The sequence below is a fragment of the Sarcophilus harrisii genome, chromosome 2 (genome assembly GCF_902635505.1).
Source record: "Sarcophilus harrisii chromosome 2, mSarHar1.11, whole genome shotgun sequence".
Taxonomy (NCBI): domain Eukaryota; kingdom Metazoa; phylum Chordata; class Mammalia; order Dasyuromorphia; family Dasyuridae; genus Sarcophilus; species Sarcophilus harrisii.
Window position 1 is genome coordinate 628,932,690 of NC_045427.1, and position 17,261 is coordinate 628,949,950.

A 17,261-nucleotide genomic window follows, 5' to 3' on the forward strand; every position below is an offset into this window, starting at 1 on the left:
TCGCCGCCCTCCCCTTCCCCCCGAGTCCCTGCGCACAGCCCACCACGGGCCAGCTGGAGTCTCAGTCTGACAAAGACAGAGGGGAACCGCCCCCAGGAGACCTGAGCTCCAAACCTGGGCCTGCCTCCTCCGGCCTGTGTGACTGTGGGCAAGGTTGCTCCTCCGCCTTAAAGTGAGAGGGAGCTGGGCTGGTCTCTAAGCTTCCTCCTGAATCTGCATTCTGTGCTTTCTCCCAGTGGGACATTCTCAGCTTTGCTGAAAATGTTCTCAAGGCCCTTCCAGCTCTGACAGTCTGTGTTCTAAGGACTCTCCTTGTGTTCTAGGTTCCTTCTTGCTCCAGCATTCTAGCTTCTAAGACTCTTCCCAGCTCTGATTCTAAGGTTCTAAGGTTCCTCCTTACTCTGGTTCTAGGTTCTAAGGTTCCTCCTTGTTCTGATATTCTAGGTTTTAAGGTCTCTCCCAGCTTTGATTGTATTCAAAAATTCCTTCCCGCTTGGATATTCCACGATTCTCTGTGCTCACCTGTACAATTTATGAATTATCTAGTTCATTTACGACGTTTATTTTCTTAATCCTTAGCGATTTTGAGTATTTCATCACACCCCGAAAAGCTTCCCAGGCCTTAGGCTGCTCTAACAGCGTCCCCAGAACGAGGGAGGGGGCAATCTCCCCAGAAGTAGGGGTTACAGCCTTTCCTGCGTCTGTGACTCACCCCTCATCCTTGTTTGATGGAGCTTGTGGCCCCCTCTTCACAAAATGGTTAGTTCCTTGTATTCGTAATGGGAGGAAATGCTGAATTCCATTTGGAGTTTAGTGAAAATTAAGATACAATTTTTCCCATCCAAGTTCTTGCACCTCCTAAAATCTCTCTGTGGAGACAACTAGATAGAGTTCTAGGTTTGGTTCTAGGTTTAGAGTCAGGAAGACCTGAGTTCAAACACAAGCTCAGGTACTATGATGGATGGATGGATAGATGAGAGACAGAGAAAGACAGAGAGAGAAGGGAGACAGAAAGAGAGAGAGAGAAATGATGGATAACTGTGGCAGATATATTATAGTGGACAGATAGATGATTGATAGAGAGATAGATAAATTGATGGTAGATAATTGCTAGATAATAGATTACAGGTGATAGAATGGTAGATTGATAGAATGTAAGTTGCTAGATGATAGGTGATTGCTAGATAATAGATACAGATGCTAGATAAATTGATACATGGTATATAAATAGGTAATAGATGATATATAGATACATGGGTAATAGATCATAAATATAGAGATGATAGATTGAGAGATGATAAATAGATTGAGACTGATAAATGCTAGATTGATGATCGCTAAATGAGCAATAATAGATACAGATGTTAGATAGATTGATAGGTGATAGATAAAATAATAGAGGATAGATCATAAATATAGAGATGATGGATCGATAAGTAGATGATAGAGGACAGATTAATGGAGAGATGAATAGAAAGAAATTTAATAGAGGGGTAAATAGGTGGACGGCTGGATGGATAACTCTGCTAGGTGGATAGATAGATGGATAAGACAGATAGACACTTATGTATATGCAGACATACGTGAGTTGATGGAGAGAAAAGAGGCCCAAAAGGATTTTTTCCCATCCAAGTTCTTGCATCTCCTAAAATCTCTCTGTGGAGACAACTAGATAGAGTTCTAGGTTTGGTTCTAGGTTTAGAGTCAGGAAGACCTGAGTTCAAATACAACCTCAGGTACTATGGTAGAAGGATGATTGAATGGGTGGATGGATGGACAGATAGAAATACCAATGGCTAGTTCCTGCCCTCAAGGAGCTTCTATTCTAAAGGAGACGGTACCATATGGGGAGACCCTGACGAGTGGGGGGGGCGGGGGCAGGGGCTCTGGTGACCTCTGCAGCGGGGAAGGGCCATGTCGGGCAGTGGTAAGAACAGGGTCTTGCAGGCACAGCCATGGCCCTGACACTTTGCTTGTCCCAGTGATGGAGTCTCAGTCTCCCTCCCAGGTGGCTCTTTTTAAAGCTTCGCACTAGAGATGAGACGTCCCCACTGCGTTCTGGGAGTTTTGTTAAGTGACTGTGGAAGGTGACCTCAGTCATCGTCCTATTCTGTGGGAGGAACAACACACATGTGCACACACATGAATATGCATGTACATACATGCACACATGTGTATGTTCTGCACATTGTGTGAATGCAGTGCAGAGGAGGGTAGAACAGGTCCAGGATCTCATTGATCTGGGGAGCCCCTTCACCCCAAGCAGAAACCCCCCTTCCACTCTAGGACAGCTTCTCCTTCTCTGGGATCCCAGACTCGGCTTCCGAGAACACTGAGAGGTTTGACTAGTTGGGGACATGCAGCCCCAGGATGCCAGTGGTGGGATTTGAATCCAGGCCCGCTGATCCCAGGCTGGCCGGCTATCCGCTACATTTCTCTACCTCCATCCGAGTTAATTGCCTTTTCTTTGGCAGGGGAAGCAACTGGGAGAGCAAAGGGGTGGGGGCTGGGGAAGAAGGCAGAGGAAGGAGGGCTGGGAAGCCAGAGCATGGCCTGCGTGTCCTGGGGATGCCTTTGCGCAGTGGCCAGACTCCAGGAGGAAACCGGGTCCCCAGAGGCAGCCCCGGCCCTCCCCTCCCAGAGCCCCTGCCCTGCTCTGGGCCGAGCTTCCTTCCTCCTCGGGGGAGCGCCGGTCCCTGAGCTCCAGCACCTGGCCCACAAGGCCCTTGAAGCCAGGCTGTCCTACAGTGGGAGTTCTGAGAAACCGTCGCTGATCAGAAGAGGGCAGGGAGGGGGCAAGTCCCGGGGCAGCCCCCTCCCCCGCCATGCATCTGTGCCCGGAACGCTGGGAGATGGCTGAACCCCATAGCCCGAGCCCATTCATCCGGTAATTACCTTTGTGGGTCCTTGCATTGTGGCTCCCTGCACATGGGCTGTCTACTACCAGAACTTAGCAGTGTGTGCGTGGCACAGAGTAGGTGCTTAATAATTGCCTGCTGACTGACTGCCCTTGTGGCAAATATCTCTCTTGGTCTCAGCTTCCTCAGCTTTGCAGTAGGGGAGTAAAGGAGCTCCCGAGCCGCCTCTGGCTCAAAACCAGAATCTGTCAGAGATCCCCCCTTCATGGTGTTTAGCTCTTACTTTGGGGAGACAATCACTAAACTTCTTTGGGTCTCAGTTTCCTCACCTGTAAAATGGGGGCATTTCCCCTGCAGCCCTCTCCTGCTGCATATCCCACGAGCCTAGGAATGAGTCATCAGCTCAGAGCTCCCTTCCCCAAGCCCTTAAGCCAGGAGACGCCTCTCCTTCTGAGAGGGCAGGAAGGCTCCCCTTGTGGCTCAGTGTCGCCCACATACCTTAGAGGGATTTGGGATGAGTGTTTTTGCTAGAACTCCTTCCTCCTTCCCCAACCCCTCCCTGTCTCCTGACCTTAGTTTGTCCCTTCCCAACTCCAAGTATTTGCTTTTTTGCCTCCTTCCTGATGTGCCCTCTCCTCTAATCTCCTTGATTCATATCCCCTGCCATTTCTCAAGCTGAAGAGCATTCATTAAGTGTTTTTTCTGGGCCATGTGCTGCAGAGTATGGCCACAGAGTTGAGTAATGACCCAGTCCCTACTGACAAGGAAAATGTGATATCAGGGAGATGAACAAGCACTTATTAAGCACTTACTGTATGCCAGGTGTCTGTGAGATGGCAAAGATACAAAACCAAAACCCAAATACTTCCTGCCCTCGGGGAGCTCACTTCCCAATGAGGGGGCTGATCTACAAGAGAAATACTAGATTACTTGGATAAAGGCCCTAATGAGATAACATCCAGGAAGTGCTTGCAAACTCTAAAACATGTGGGGCAGTTGTTATTTGCAGAAATGGCTTAGGTTTTGCTCTGAGGGAAGGTGAGACTGAGTTAACTTCCTGAGTCTCAGTTTCCTCACCTGTAAAATGGGCCAAGGATCCCGGCCCTGTCTGTTTTATGGAGCTGCTGGGAGCCTGAGTGAGGGTCACCCGAGTCCAAAGGCTCCTCTCAGTGCCCGTGCTCCTCCGTGCCCCGGACTCTCAGATCCTTGGGTGTGTTTGGTGATTCAGGACCAATGGGGTCAGGTCTCTTCCCGCTCCCGTGCGTGGTGTCCCTCCGTGCCTGAAGTCCTCCGGAAGGGCCCTGCCTGGTCGGGAACAATCCGAGCTCTGGAGAGGGGAATGGCCAGGGCTTCCTGGCCAGCTGGGAGCCATCCCGGGGCTTCCTGACGGCAGGAAGCCAGAGCCGGGGCCCACGCACAAGTGACAGACTGACAGACACATGCAGGGGAGATGTGTGCACGTGTGCGCACCCTGGAGGGGCTGAACACACTTGGCGCCCAAACAGTGCACAGACCTGAGCAACAATGGCATGGCGCCTATGGGGAGTGGCCGTCTCAGGGCGCCTTTATTTCTCAGGCCCTCTCGAGCTTGCGAGTCGGTAAGTGCAATAATGAACGCAGAGCCAACACTCACATGTGATGCGACATCCGCTTGTGGGGGTGAGTGTTCATTAAATCCTGGGCTTTGGGCGCTTTCTAGATGCCGTCCCATTCCATGTCCAATATCGACTGGCTGGGCTCCCCTAGTCCCGGCCAAGACCCCCACCTTCCCGAGAGCCTCACAGACCCCACGGAACCCAGGGTCTTCCTCCTCTGAGGGACTCCTTTTATCTGGCACCGCTGCTTGTCGGCGCACAAGAACCCACGCGCACACCCATGTCACAGACATGCACGTGCACGTACTTGCTTTATCTACATGTACTTACCTGCATGCACACACACATGCATGCACATTCACTTACATATATACATAATACACACACTATACAGACATACTTCACACACCCATACATGCATGCACAGTTACATGTATTTGCGTATGCACCATATACTCACGCATGTAGAATGCACACACATGCAACATGCATTCACATACATGCAAATAATACATAATTTGACTATATACACACATTTACATGCTTATGCACGCACACATGTTTACATGTATATCTAACATGTATTTACACATGTGATGTGCTTAAGACATACTTCATATAAAGTATGCATGCACACTGTATTTACATGCACATACACAGCATGCATTTATATGTGCATGCAATACACATATCATTTACATATATTTACATGCAATACAACATGCACTCATACATGTAGGCATGCACACTTTACATACACATTACAGTGGTGCATGTACACATGTTTACATACATGTGCACTTGCAGCATGCATTTACACACACATATGCAAAGGAACTTTAATACACATGCGTGCAACACACTTTACATACCTATGCATACATTACCTGATATAGTTGCCTACACAAATACATATTTGCATACGTGCACATATGCACACATACAGCATGTATTTATGCATGTGTTTATGCACACACATACTACACGCACACACACGCTTTTCTGTTTCTGTAGCTGCACGGTGGTGACGGCTGAGGAAGGCTTAAACACCAACACTAGCCATTTGGCTCCCCCAGTTATGGAAGGAACTCCTTTCCCTTAACTCTTGTATATATCCCCTTCCCCCCACCCCCCACCATCATATGCAGTTCTTGGGCCCCTCCTCCTTCATTCCCACGAGTTTGCCAATGGGTACGCTGGCTGTAGCTTCTGAGGCATGTGACCAATCTCCGGTCCCTGCTCTGGGCCAACCAGACCAATAGATATTCAAGTCAATAGATTTTTCTTAAGCACCTACTATGTGCTTGGCACATAGTAGGCAAATAGTAGTTGCACAAAAAGCCAAAATAAAAAAGGAAATAGAAGAAGAAAAAAACAAAGCCAGCTCCCACCACAAAAGGAGACGTAGAAAATCAGGAGTCCTGGATTTGAATTTTGTCTTGTAAGCATTAATTATGTGACTGTAGTTAACTCAATAGCCTGTGGATTCCAAAGCTTTTAAACAAGGCATCTGGACATTCTTGGTTATGTGAATGGGACGAATCACTTCCCTAGCTTGGCCCTCAGTTTCCTCCCCTGTAATATGAGTGGTTATTAATCAATACTTCACATTTATATAGGGTGTCCCAAAACTTTTTGTTCAGCTTTAAGCACCTTAAGTAGCTTAACTCAAACTGCATGGAGGCTTTCGGAACCCCCTGTATTGTGTTTTATAATTTACAAAGAGTCCTTACAACAGCAACCCTGTAAAGTTTTATTTCCCCATTTTACAGACTGAGGACTAGGATAATGAGCTAGTAGAGACTGTGGGGATCACCTCATCCAGCCCCCTCAAGTTTCAGAGCCAGGCTTTAGAATGAGGCCCCCTGATTGCCCATCCAGGGCCCCTTCCGCTGTTCTCTGGAAGGTGTCTGAGGTCCAACCCAGCTCCAGCAGCCCAAGACTCTCCCTTCTGGGAAGGTTCCTGAAGGAGGTGATGGGACACGGCTGGATTTTGAGCTTAGTTGGGATTTGGCCAGAAAGACAGAGAAGAGCGGAGAGCAGCAGAGGCCCACTGGGCCCCCTCCCCGGTGGCCATCTGTATCCTAGCACACTTCAGCCTCTAGTCCGGATGTCATGGTCTGGCCCTTTTGAGAAACAAGGCATTGAACCTGGTGACCCCTCGGGTGTGGTGGGATTTCTCAGGGGGAAACTCCATTTCTACGGTTTTTCCTCTTTACCCCATGCTCTGGGACGGACTGAGACCTTTTGTGCTTTGGCAGACACTGCTGGGACCTATTGACCACCCTGTGGGCAGGAGGAAGAGTGGGTCCTTGACCTTCCTAGGCAGACCCCAGCGGCTTAGGGATAGGTGTGAGGGAACACCCAGAAAACCATAGGAAAACACTGCTCCTGCCCTGGGGCACCTGGCGGGGAAGTAGCAGCTGGCAGGGGAGCGCCGGCCGAGCTCGTGCCAGCTGTTGCCGACCACGACAAACAACCAGCATCTGTCAGCCAGAGAGGACGTGCATGATCTTCCCCGCTCCATCTGCTGCCGCCTCTCCCGGCCCCGAAGCGGCCCTCTCTCTGACGCCCGTGTCTAGAGGCTCTTGGGTCCGAGGAAGCTTTGTCATGGCCCGGTGACACTTCCTGGGAGTCACAAGGTCTGAGTTGCCAGGATCCCAGAGACAGCACGGACTGCCATGGGGGGACATGCAGGCGGGGCACCAGGGGCGGCTCCGGCTCACTGCCAACAGGTCACTTAGCCAGAGCTCAGTTTCCTCTGCTGTAAAGGGAAGGGGTTGGTATTCAAAGAAGTCTAAGGTTTTAGATTTAGAGCTGAAAGGCTATCGAAGCCCGTTTGGTCCAAGCCACACTTTTCACTGAGGAGGAAACTGAGCTCCAGAGAAGGTGAGCAACAACTCCCGTCCCTCTTCGTACCCTTGTTGGCTCTCCCAGCTTCCCATCCCTGCCAGGGCCTTCCCAGGGGGGTTTCCCACCATTTATGCCAAATATACCTGGAACGGACTTGGTGGTTTACGTGTCATAGTCTCCACTAGAATGTGAGCTCCTTGAAGGCAGGGACCATGTTTTTCAACTTTCCCGGCACTTAGCACAGCCCTAGTATATAGTAGGTGCTTACTAAATGCTTGTTGATTAACTGATTGCCTCAGTTATGCTGCCAGGAGTCAGAATGTTCATACGTACGTAACCCTCTGACTCATAGTCTACACTCAGACCTCCACTCACCCAGTCCACACTCCACTACCAGGATCTCTCTGTCACCACCCAGATCCTTTAGACAACATCCCTGAAAAGTAGTCATCCATCTTCTGCTTGAATACTTCCAGAGACAGTGAACTCACCACCTCATTGGGTAGTCTGCTTCCACTGCTGGACATTTCTCATTATGGGAGGTTTATTATCTTGGATAATGCAATTTCCACTCTGATCCAAGGGCTACCTGGGAAAACCATAGAGAATAGGTTTACTTTCTCATCAACATAACCATTATTCGGACATTTGAAAAAAAATCACTAAAATTCAAGTCAATGGCTATTTCTTAAGCACCTACTATGTGCAAATAGTAGCCACATAAAAAGGCAAAAGGAAGCCAGTCCCCACCTTCAAGGGAAGTTCCTTCAGTTGCTCCTCATCCCATAGGGCTCTGGATGTCCTTCTTGGAATGCTCTCCAACTTGAAAGTGGCTAACACATAGTAGGTGCTTCAGAACTACATGCTGAATTGAAGAGCTCGCTGCAGATATCCATTTGGAGCCAGTCTCCTGTGTTCTGGATACTGCATTCTGTCAGAATGGTCTAACTTGGCCGTGGCTTTGTTTCATGGGGTCATAATCCAGAACTGCTATAGCCCATCTGTACCAACTGAGCTCTGCGAAGAGGAAAGGGCTTAGGATTAATCAGAGATCTAGCGTTGGTTAGATCCCATCCCCTTGTTTTATGGCCGAGGCTCACATGATCACCCTGGCAGGATCTGAGCCCAGAGTCACAGTGGATGAAATAGCCGGGTACGCCGTGGCTCATGGTACATCCCTGGTCCACTGAAAGTCCCAGATCAGAACGGATCTTTTCAGCCCGAGACCGGCCGAGCCCCAATTCTCCCGTCCCGTCCTCAGATAATTGACTTTCTGAAGGTCAGAAAACTTTTCTGAAGCCCGAGCTGTTCCTGGGAACCCAGGATGGGGGCCAGAGGTCATGGGCTTAATCCTCTCATCTTCCTCCCTCACAGCCAAGCCAAGCACACTTGTATTTATAAGACCTGCACCAGGAAGTTTATTTTTCTCAGCTCCGCCATGACCTGCGGTCTTTATAATAATAATGATGATGATGACTGACGTTTATGTAGCATTTTAAGGTTTTCAAAGCACTTTCTCTAACTGCCTTCTCTGATTCTCATAACAATCCTGTAACAATCCCAGGCAGAACAATAATTCTTTCATTCGCTTACAAAAGGCGGCCATTTAATCCAGTAGTTCACAGAACGTTAAATATAAAAGAACTGTGGCAAGATAATAACTTGTTTCAAGAGCACTTCTATGTGACTTCCATCAAAAATGATTAGAAGGATGTGACAGGAATAGCCGCATTAACAGCTTGCCCTTCACGTGGGGGCGTGCCGGAGCAAAGCCCCGTACGCCTATGCTCTCGTTGGACACTTAGCACCTTTTGGACGTCGGGCAAAAGTATTTAACTTCCCTGGGCCTTCCCATTCTGTCAAATGTGCGGCTTGGACATGATGAGAGAGATTTCTTCTAGCTGAAGATTCTGGCCCTCACGGCTGGTATCTGGGAGCCCGTGGGGTGTCCCCATTTTACAGAAATTGAGCCAAATGAGATAGAAAGGTGGTCTATTAGAATCCTTAACAGATTGGGGTTTGAGTTCTAATTCTGCTTCTTTCTCATTGTGTGACTTTGGGTACCTCACAACCTCAGTCTGCTTCCCCGTGGGAAAAATAAGTATTTCTAAGGCACTATCCATCTCTAATACCTAGATACAAAAGTGGATAGAGTCCTGGACTTAGAGCCAAGACCTGAACCCAAATCTGCCCTTAGGTACTTACATAGTGAATAAACCTAGAGCCAAGACTTGAGTCCCAATCTGGCCTCAGATACTTACATAGTGAATAATTCGGACATTTGAAAAAAATCACTTAAATTCAAGTCAATAGCTATTTCTTAAGCACCTACTATGTGCTTTTTTTTTTTATGTAGCCACATAAAAAGGCAAAAAGAAGCCAGTCTAGAGCCAAATCTAGAGCTTATCTATTTAAATCTAGAGCTAAGACTTCAGTTCAAATCTGGCCTGATACTTATATAGTGAATAGAGTATTAAACCTTGAGCCAAGATGTGAGTTCAGATGTGGTCTCAGCTACTTAATCGCTGTAGGAGTCTGGATAAGTCATTTAACCCTGATTGAGCTCAGTTTCCTCATTTATGAAAACAAAGATAATGATAGATCCTCGGGATACATGGGAAGATCACACGAGGTAGAGTTTGTAAAGTGCTCTGGATATGTTAGTGATTATTATATTTATTCCAGATTAGACAGAAAGCAAATGGAACAGCTGGGAAGGGTAGGGTCATGGAAACTCCCCTCTGTGGGAAGCCTAGGGAGGAACAGAGAGACAGAAACAGAGGAAGAGAGAGACAGAGACAGAGAGAGAGACACACAGAGAGAAAGAGAAGTCTGGGATATGGGGGAGCGGGAGGAAGGATAGGGAGTGTGGAAGCACTCTGATGTTTTCCCAGCACATTGGGGAGGTGAGTTATTCCTCTAGATTAACCTCCTGGGTTAAAGGGGGCCTCTTGTAGGAAAAGGGAGTGAAGGGAAAGGTGGAAATGTCGGGCAAAGAATGCATCCTATTGGGACTGGAGAGGCCGAGTTCTGCAGAGAGAAGAGCTGGAAAAGTTACCGCTGGTTAAGATGGGTTACAGCTAGAAGAGGTCTAAAATCAGAGAATGTTAAAACTGAAGGGAGTCTTCAGAACCTAGAACCTTAGAGGGGAACCTTTAGAGAGATTGATGGAGTCTTAGAACATCAGGACTGGAAGGGGGTCCTCAGAACCTAGAACCTTAGAGGGGAAGCACTTCAAAAGCTGGATGGAGCTTTAGAACACAAAATTGGAGGGGCCCTCAGAATCTAGAACCTTGGAGGGAAGCTCTTAAGGAGCTGAATGCAGCCTTAGAGCATAGAATCTATCAGGTTCATCCTGTCCAACCCCTTGATTTCACAGAGGAACCTGAGACCCATCAAGGTCATATGAGTAGAGAAGTTTCCGAGGTGGGATTTGAACCCGAGCCCTCGCTGCCCTCCTCTTATGTTTCAGCTGCTTCCTTTGCCCCTCCCTGGGCCCAGTCGGGTCTCGGGGTGAGCCTGACTTTGAGAGTTGGTGGCCAGGCCAAGGCCCTTCCATGGAGGAAGAGGAAGGCCCAAAGGTGCAGTTGATGCCTCCAGGCAGTGCTGGGCCAGGTTGCCTGGAACTGCCAGATCTTTGTGCCAAAGCTGACTTTTTATAGCAGAACAGGCCAGAACCTGCCATGGTGGGAGGGGGCAGGCAGAGGGGGAGCCCTAGAGCAGCGTCAGAACAGCCATATGGGGGGAGGTGATACAGTATAGAGGATCTGGATTCGAATCCTGACTCCAGCACTCCTGGACCCTGGGAAGTCAGTAGTCACTGGCTGTTTTCTTCCATGAAAGGATGGAGCCGACCTCCAGGGTCCTCCCAACATCAGTCTCAGCCCAGCGGGGCCGAGGGGCTCCTCTGCTGTTGCTTTTCCGAGCCCTCCTGGCTTGGGGTGGGAGGTCGTAGTAACTCACTTCATGGACCCCTTGGGTGGTCTGAGGAAGCCTAGAGACAGACTTCTCAGCATCATGTTAATACTGTATCCAATAAAGTACATGAGAATACAGAGCAAACCAATTGTATTGAAATACAATTATCTGAATACTTAAAAACCCCCACAAATCATGCAACAGATGTTCAGGCTCCAGGTTAAGAACCTGGCTGAAGGAATAAGGAAGGCCCCCTCCTCACCTCCCCCTTCACACCTGCCTCCCAACTGGTTTCCTTGACCGGGCTCCCCAAGGGCAGCCTCTGGGTGGCTCCCCTTCCTCCCACCCCTTTCCATCCCTCCCCTCCTCACAGCTCCCCCCAGCCACAGGGCTGGGTTCCCGGCAGGGCTCGGCAAGGTCTGGCCTCCTATCACTGGGCTCTTCCCGACCCCACCCAGTTCCCTTCCTCCCTCCTGCTCCTCCTGGGTGGTCGAGGTCCTCCAGCTTCGGCAAGGAGTCGAGGGGCTCCCCAGCTGCTGCCGGAATGGGAAGGATGGTCCCCGGCAGCTGGATGAATTTCAGCTTCATGTGTTTTCCCAGGGATCCCTGACTACAGGGGACTCCTGATGCTGGAGGACGTGGGGAGGGAATAAGCATTTATGCTTGAGAGGGGATAGTGGGGTGAGGTCGCTGCCAGGAACGCAGATGAAAGCCTGCGTGGGGAGTCCAGGCCAGCTGCCTTCACATAGACCTGACCCCACGTTCCTCACCTACGACCTTAGAGACGGAGACAGATGAAGGAGAGGCAGGAGCAGGTCCAGCCCAGTGTGGACGCGGAGGTGTGTCTAGGGGGGCCTGACCCTCTGATAAGGTGTGACCTTGAGCCATCCATTTACTCTGTTCCCAACTGCTCTTAAGCTGTGGACTCTAAACTTCAGAGTTAGATGTATCTTCGGAGGCCCGGTGCTTCGTATGGATGCTGGCTCAAGGCCACATATCCCCTTCTGGCTCCAGATCCAGCTTGCTTTACACTGTGGCCTCCCAGGAGGGAGTCTATGAGCAGCCTATATAGCACGAATGACAAGAGGGATCGTTTCCTCCAGGAAGGAGGTAGCGCCCAAGAGACAGGCAGAAGGAGGATGGAGGTCTAGAGATGGAGGCAAGGAAGGAAGGTGCACGGGCACAGGGGACAGCTTGTGGAACATAGAGGGATGGCTTCAATAAGTTGGCGTCAGATGATGTAAGACTGTGTTCAAATCCAGCCTCTGTGACCCTGAGCAAGTTATTTCACTTTGTTTGCCTCAGTTTCCTCATCTGCAAAATGAGCTGAGCAAGGAAATGGCCAACCACTCGAATGTCTTTGCCAAAAATATCCCAACTGGGGCCACAGAGAATCAGCTGGGACCGAACAATAATAACGAGGATAGAGACCAGAGACAGGGAAATCAATAAGGAGACCATTGTAATTACTTGCCCAGGCAGTAAGTGACAGAGAAAGAACTGGATGTTGTGGAGTTAGAATTAACGAGAGTCAGACAGTGAAGGAGCAAAGATGGTTCAGAAGCTGCGAATTCCAGTGACCAGAAGATAGTAATGCCCTAGACAGAAATCAGGAAGGGAGAAAGATGACTCAGTGTCTCCTGTTTGATGTGATTTTTTTTGAAGGTCACTGACAGCTACATAGTCCAACCCTTTCAGTTTCCCCATGTAGTTTTTCTAGGCCCAGTGATTTGACATCTTTGAAGATAATTAACTGATCCTTTTTTCACAGATAGATGAATAGATGGATGAATGAATGAAAAATTGAACAAAATGAATTTAATTTCATGAACTGAATCCATGAAATTCACAAAAGGAAATTTCACAAAATGAAAATTTAAATAAATCCATTAAGTACTTACTAAAGCTAGACATTAGGCTAAGTGCTGGTATACAAATACAAAAAGAAAGGCTATCTCTATTTAAATTTACTTTCTATTAAGAGAAAACATATGGATAATATTGATCTAATTGCTGTCCCCAGAAGCAGAGGTAGAAAGTTCAGGTTTGGGATGGGAGAAGGGCCAGAGCAGACTGAATGTTAAGTTGAAATGTATAGTCTGGTGTCTGGGGCCAGCGAGAAATAGTGGTTAACTGGGCTAGTTTGCCCTCAGTCGTGGTTGAGAATATTGAGTCTTAGGACTGGAGTTCCAAAGATAATATAAATTTAATCACTCCCCCAGAACCTAGAGACATGAATTCTGCAGCTCCAGGGTACAGAGGTCTAGAGTTAGGCCCAAGGGAGAAGGTTCAGATGGGGAAAAGCTAAGATTCTCTCATTTATCTTAGGTCTTGACTTCCTCAGCTATTTTGGTTTATCCTTTCCAGTTCAAACATGATCTTTCTGTTTAAAAAAAGAAACTAATTAAGAATTTCTCAGGAATCATTGGATTCTCTGAGAAATGATAGTATGTAAACAATAGTCACACATACACCTTCTTCAAGAATTAAGTAATTCTGCTTTCTTTCCATGTTCCATTTTCACATTCCCATCCACCCCAAGCAGCAGTCCTATCCCTATCTTGAGCTTCCCATCATTTCTGTCCATTCTGAGCTTTAGGTCTTTGAACAGTATCCTTCTCCTTCTATTCCCTTGCCTTCCCTTTTCTCTCTTCACACAGCTATAACGCCAAATTCAACTTTTGGTTATTGAAATTTCACAGTATTGTGTGGGCTTTACTGGCTAGATTTATTTTTAAGGATCATGCCTTAAACCCAAATCATTCTGGCTCTCAATGATTGGTCAGCACTAGGTCCCAGTCCAATCCCCAACCTGGTTATTGTTTGGTCCCATTGGCTCTAAGTGAATGAAAATAGCAACTGTTTCTGTTTTGGCCAGAAACCCTGAAAGTTTTTCCTTCCTCCTGTCTGTCTGTCTCTGTCTCTCTCTGTCTCTCTCTGTCTCTCTCTCTCTCTCTCTCACCATTTCTGTCTGTGTCTCCTTCTTTTGCTTCCTCTTGAGTTTGTAGTCCTCCAACATACCCAGGTTGGTTTTTTAAGAGGCCATCTTTAAAAAGAGGCCATTCTCTACCTCATTTATCTGAGACACAGCAACTGCCTGATCATCCTCATGAGCCATACAGTGACAAGTTCTTGCCTTTGTCCTGTTACCTTCTATCTTGTGCACATCTTTTTCTCTGCTTTTTTTTTAACACAAAAGTCATTAAATTTTATCTTTTTAATGAATAGAAAGAAAAGAAAAGAAAAATGAAAACCAAAATTATTGTAACAAATATGCACAGTCAAGCAACACACATTCCCACATTGGCCAGGTCCAAAAATATGTCTCATCCTAAATCTTGAGTCCATCCCCTTTTATGCACATGCCTTTAAAAGCCTGAACCCCCATCCTTTTTTCCCCTTTTCTTCCTCATCAGCATGTATTTGTATTGTCAGAATTTTTTTCTGGAGAATTTCTCATCCCCCCTGAGCTGATTTCCCCTGCAGACCTTTGGACTCTTCCCATATCTAGGATTTGTAGCAGACTCTGCCCACTTTCCCTGCCCTTCTCTCTTTTGAATTCAAAGATGTTGTGGTCAATTCCCATCATGATTCACTTCATGTTCACTTCAGTTGGCAGCTCCTCCTTGTTGGTCAGAATGGTGTTTCCCTCTTCCCCGTGCTCCACCCTAAAACAGTCATTAAGACAATAAGAGCACATCCTGATTTTAAGGGAGCTTCGAAAGCTACCTAGTACTTGAAATCCACATGACTACTATAACTTTATTTATATAGCATTTATATATTTATAAGCTAGGATTTGTATAGTGCTTTAAATGTGCTATTTCACTTGATCCTCAAGTAACTGCATATGTGCTACAGATGAGGAAAGAGTCTAAGGTAGAATTTGAACTCAGGTCTTCCTGCCTCCAAACTCAGTACCACCATGCCCACTTTGGGATCTGTTTCCAGATGTCATGGAATCCCAGCATTTCCTAAGAATAAAGAGCCTCAATGACTGTACAATGTATTCCAACCCCTATTTGAACAAGAATCTCTGTCTCTCTCTTTCTCTCTGTGTCTCTTTGCCTGTCTCTATCTCTCTCTGTGTGTCTCTTTCTCTCACTATCTCTGTCTGTGTCTCCTTTTGCTTCCTCTTGAGTTTGTGGTCCTCCAATACACCCAGTTCTACTGAACTATTACTTCTTACTTTTCAGATGCATTTTTTCTGTATATTTGTGGTTCACCATCCCCTCTGTTTCTCTTTCCTTGTATTCTCTCACTATGTTTTCTTCTCCACTTTGGAGATTTCTCATGTGAGTTTATCTTCAATACCTGACATATAAGTGATTTCTTTTTAGTTTTCAACATTTACTTCTATAAGACTTTTTTATTTCCATTTTCTCCTCCCCAAGACGGCAAGCAATTTAATACAACTTATGCACATACAATCATGTTAAACATATTTCTACATTAAACATGTTTTGAAAAAAGAATCAGAAAAGGAAAAACCATGATAAAGAAAAACATCACAAAAAATGAAAATAGTATGCTCTGATCTGCATTCAGACTCATACAGGTGATAGCTAATAAGTGAACGCTGATTGATTGGTTCTGAATAAAGTCTAGCTTTCCAGAGTCTTAGTGCAGTCCTGACTTTTCCACTTAGCTTCTGTTAAGCCTGTAACATTCAATCTGAATCCTCATATTAATACCTCTGTGTGAGATGCACTGTTCTTTCAAAGGTGTTTTTCACCATTAAACTGCTCCATATGAGGAATAATTTTTTTCAAAAAATCTTATTTGTTCAGTTCAGTCTATTGATCATGTAACTTTGTTCACTTTTTTACAAATCTCAGGGGCTATGGGCATTTTTGTCTCCAGGGAATCCCAGGCCCCGATATTCTTCTTCCTGTGTTTTACCCACCGCCGTCTGCATTACCTTCGCATAGACATTTGTGGGGAGGATTTTCCTCCCCCGGCCTTTTTGGCTCAGCTTTGCCAGATTCCAAGTAAATATGTCTTTGCCAGCCTGGGTTACGTGCGCTCCATCCCTGGCCGAGAGCCTGTCGCTCCCGGCTTTTAAGCCACATTTCAGGGATCCAGATTTCATTCTCGGATTCTGTCAGCTACGCTTTTCCAGTTTCAAATGGTATTTTTTTCTGTACTTTTGATTCCATCTCTAGGGCTTAGGTGAAATGCTAGGAAATAGACTACATAATAAAATAATGAGACTAATAACAACAACATATAGTGCTTACTATGTGCCAGGAACTATACCAAGTACTTTTACAATTATTGTTTCATTTGGTCCTCAGAACAACCTCAGGAGGTAGATGCTAATATTGTCCCCATTTTACAGTAGGGGAAACTGAAGCAAGCAGAGGTTGAGTGACTTGCTTAGGGACACACAGCTAGTAAGTGTCTGAGCACGGATTTGAACTCGGGTCTCTCTGATTCCAGTGCTGGGCTCTCTCCTCTGCAGCATCTAGCTGCCTCTAATACATGGCATGAAATCAGGCTGGAAAGGTAAATGGGAGTCAGAGTTTGGTAGGTCTTGAGTGCCAAGCTTTAAAAAAATGGTGGTCCTCATTTTTAGATGGTGTGAGACAGGATAAAAGTGGGACGTTTAAATTAGGAATCATTACCTGGGTCTAAGAAGGCAAGGGTATCATGCCATATATTCAAACAGCTGCATAGAACAGGGTTAGGATCTGGAATCACCAAGACCCGAGTGCAAATCCTGCCCCAGAAAAGTCCCTTAAACTCTCTGAGCCTCAGTTTTCTCCTCTATAAAATGGGATTGACAATGTTTACCTCCATAGAGTTGTTGTGAGGATCAAATGAGATCACATATAAAACCTTTGCAGAAATTAGAGTTCTAGTTAGAGTTTTATAGTGTATAATCTGGTGCTCTTTCTCACAAATACAGACTCAAGAGTGTGTGCCTGTACTCACACACACACACACACACACACACACACACACAATCTCTCACATATACACTCTCACAAACATACACACATATACACGCACATACACATACACTCTTTCTCAC

At 46.7% G+C, this 17,261-nt stretch overlaps 1 protein-coding gene across 1 annotated transcript in view; it reads left to right on the forward strand.

Annotated features, from left to right (window-relative positions):
- Nucleotides 1–17,261, forward strand: part of ADAMTS7 (ADAM metallopeptidase with thrombospondin type 1 motif 7) — a 159,599-nt gene that overhangs the window by 135,031 nt on the left and 7,307 nt on the right. The gene's annotated exons all lie outside the window — the stretch shown is intronic.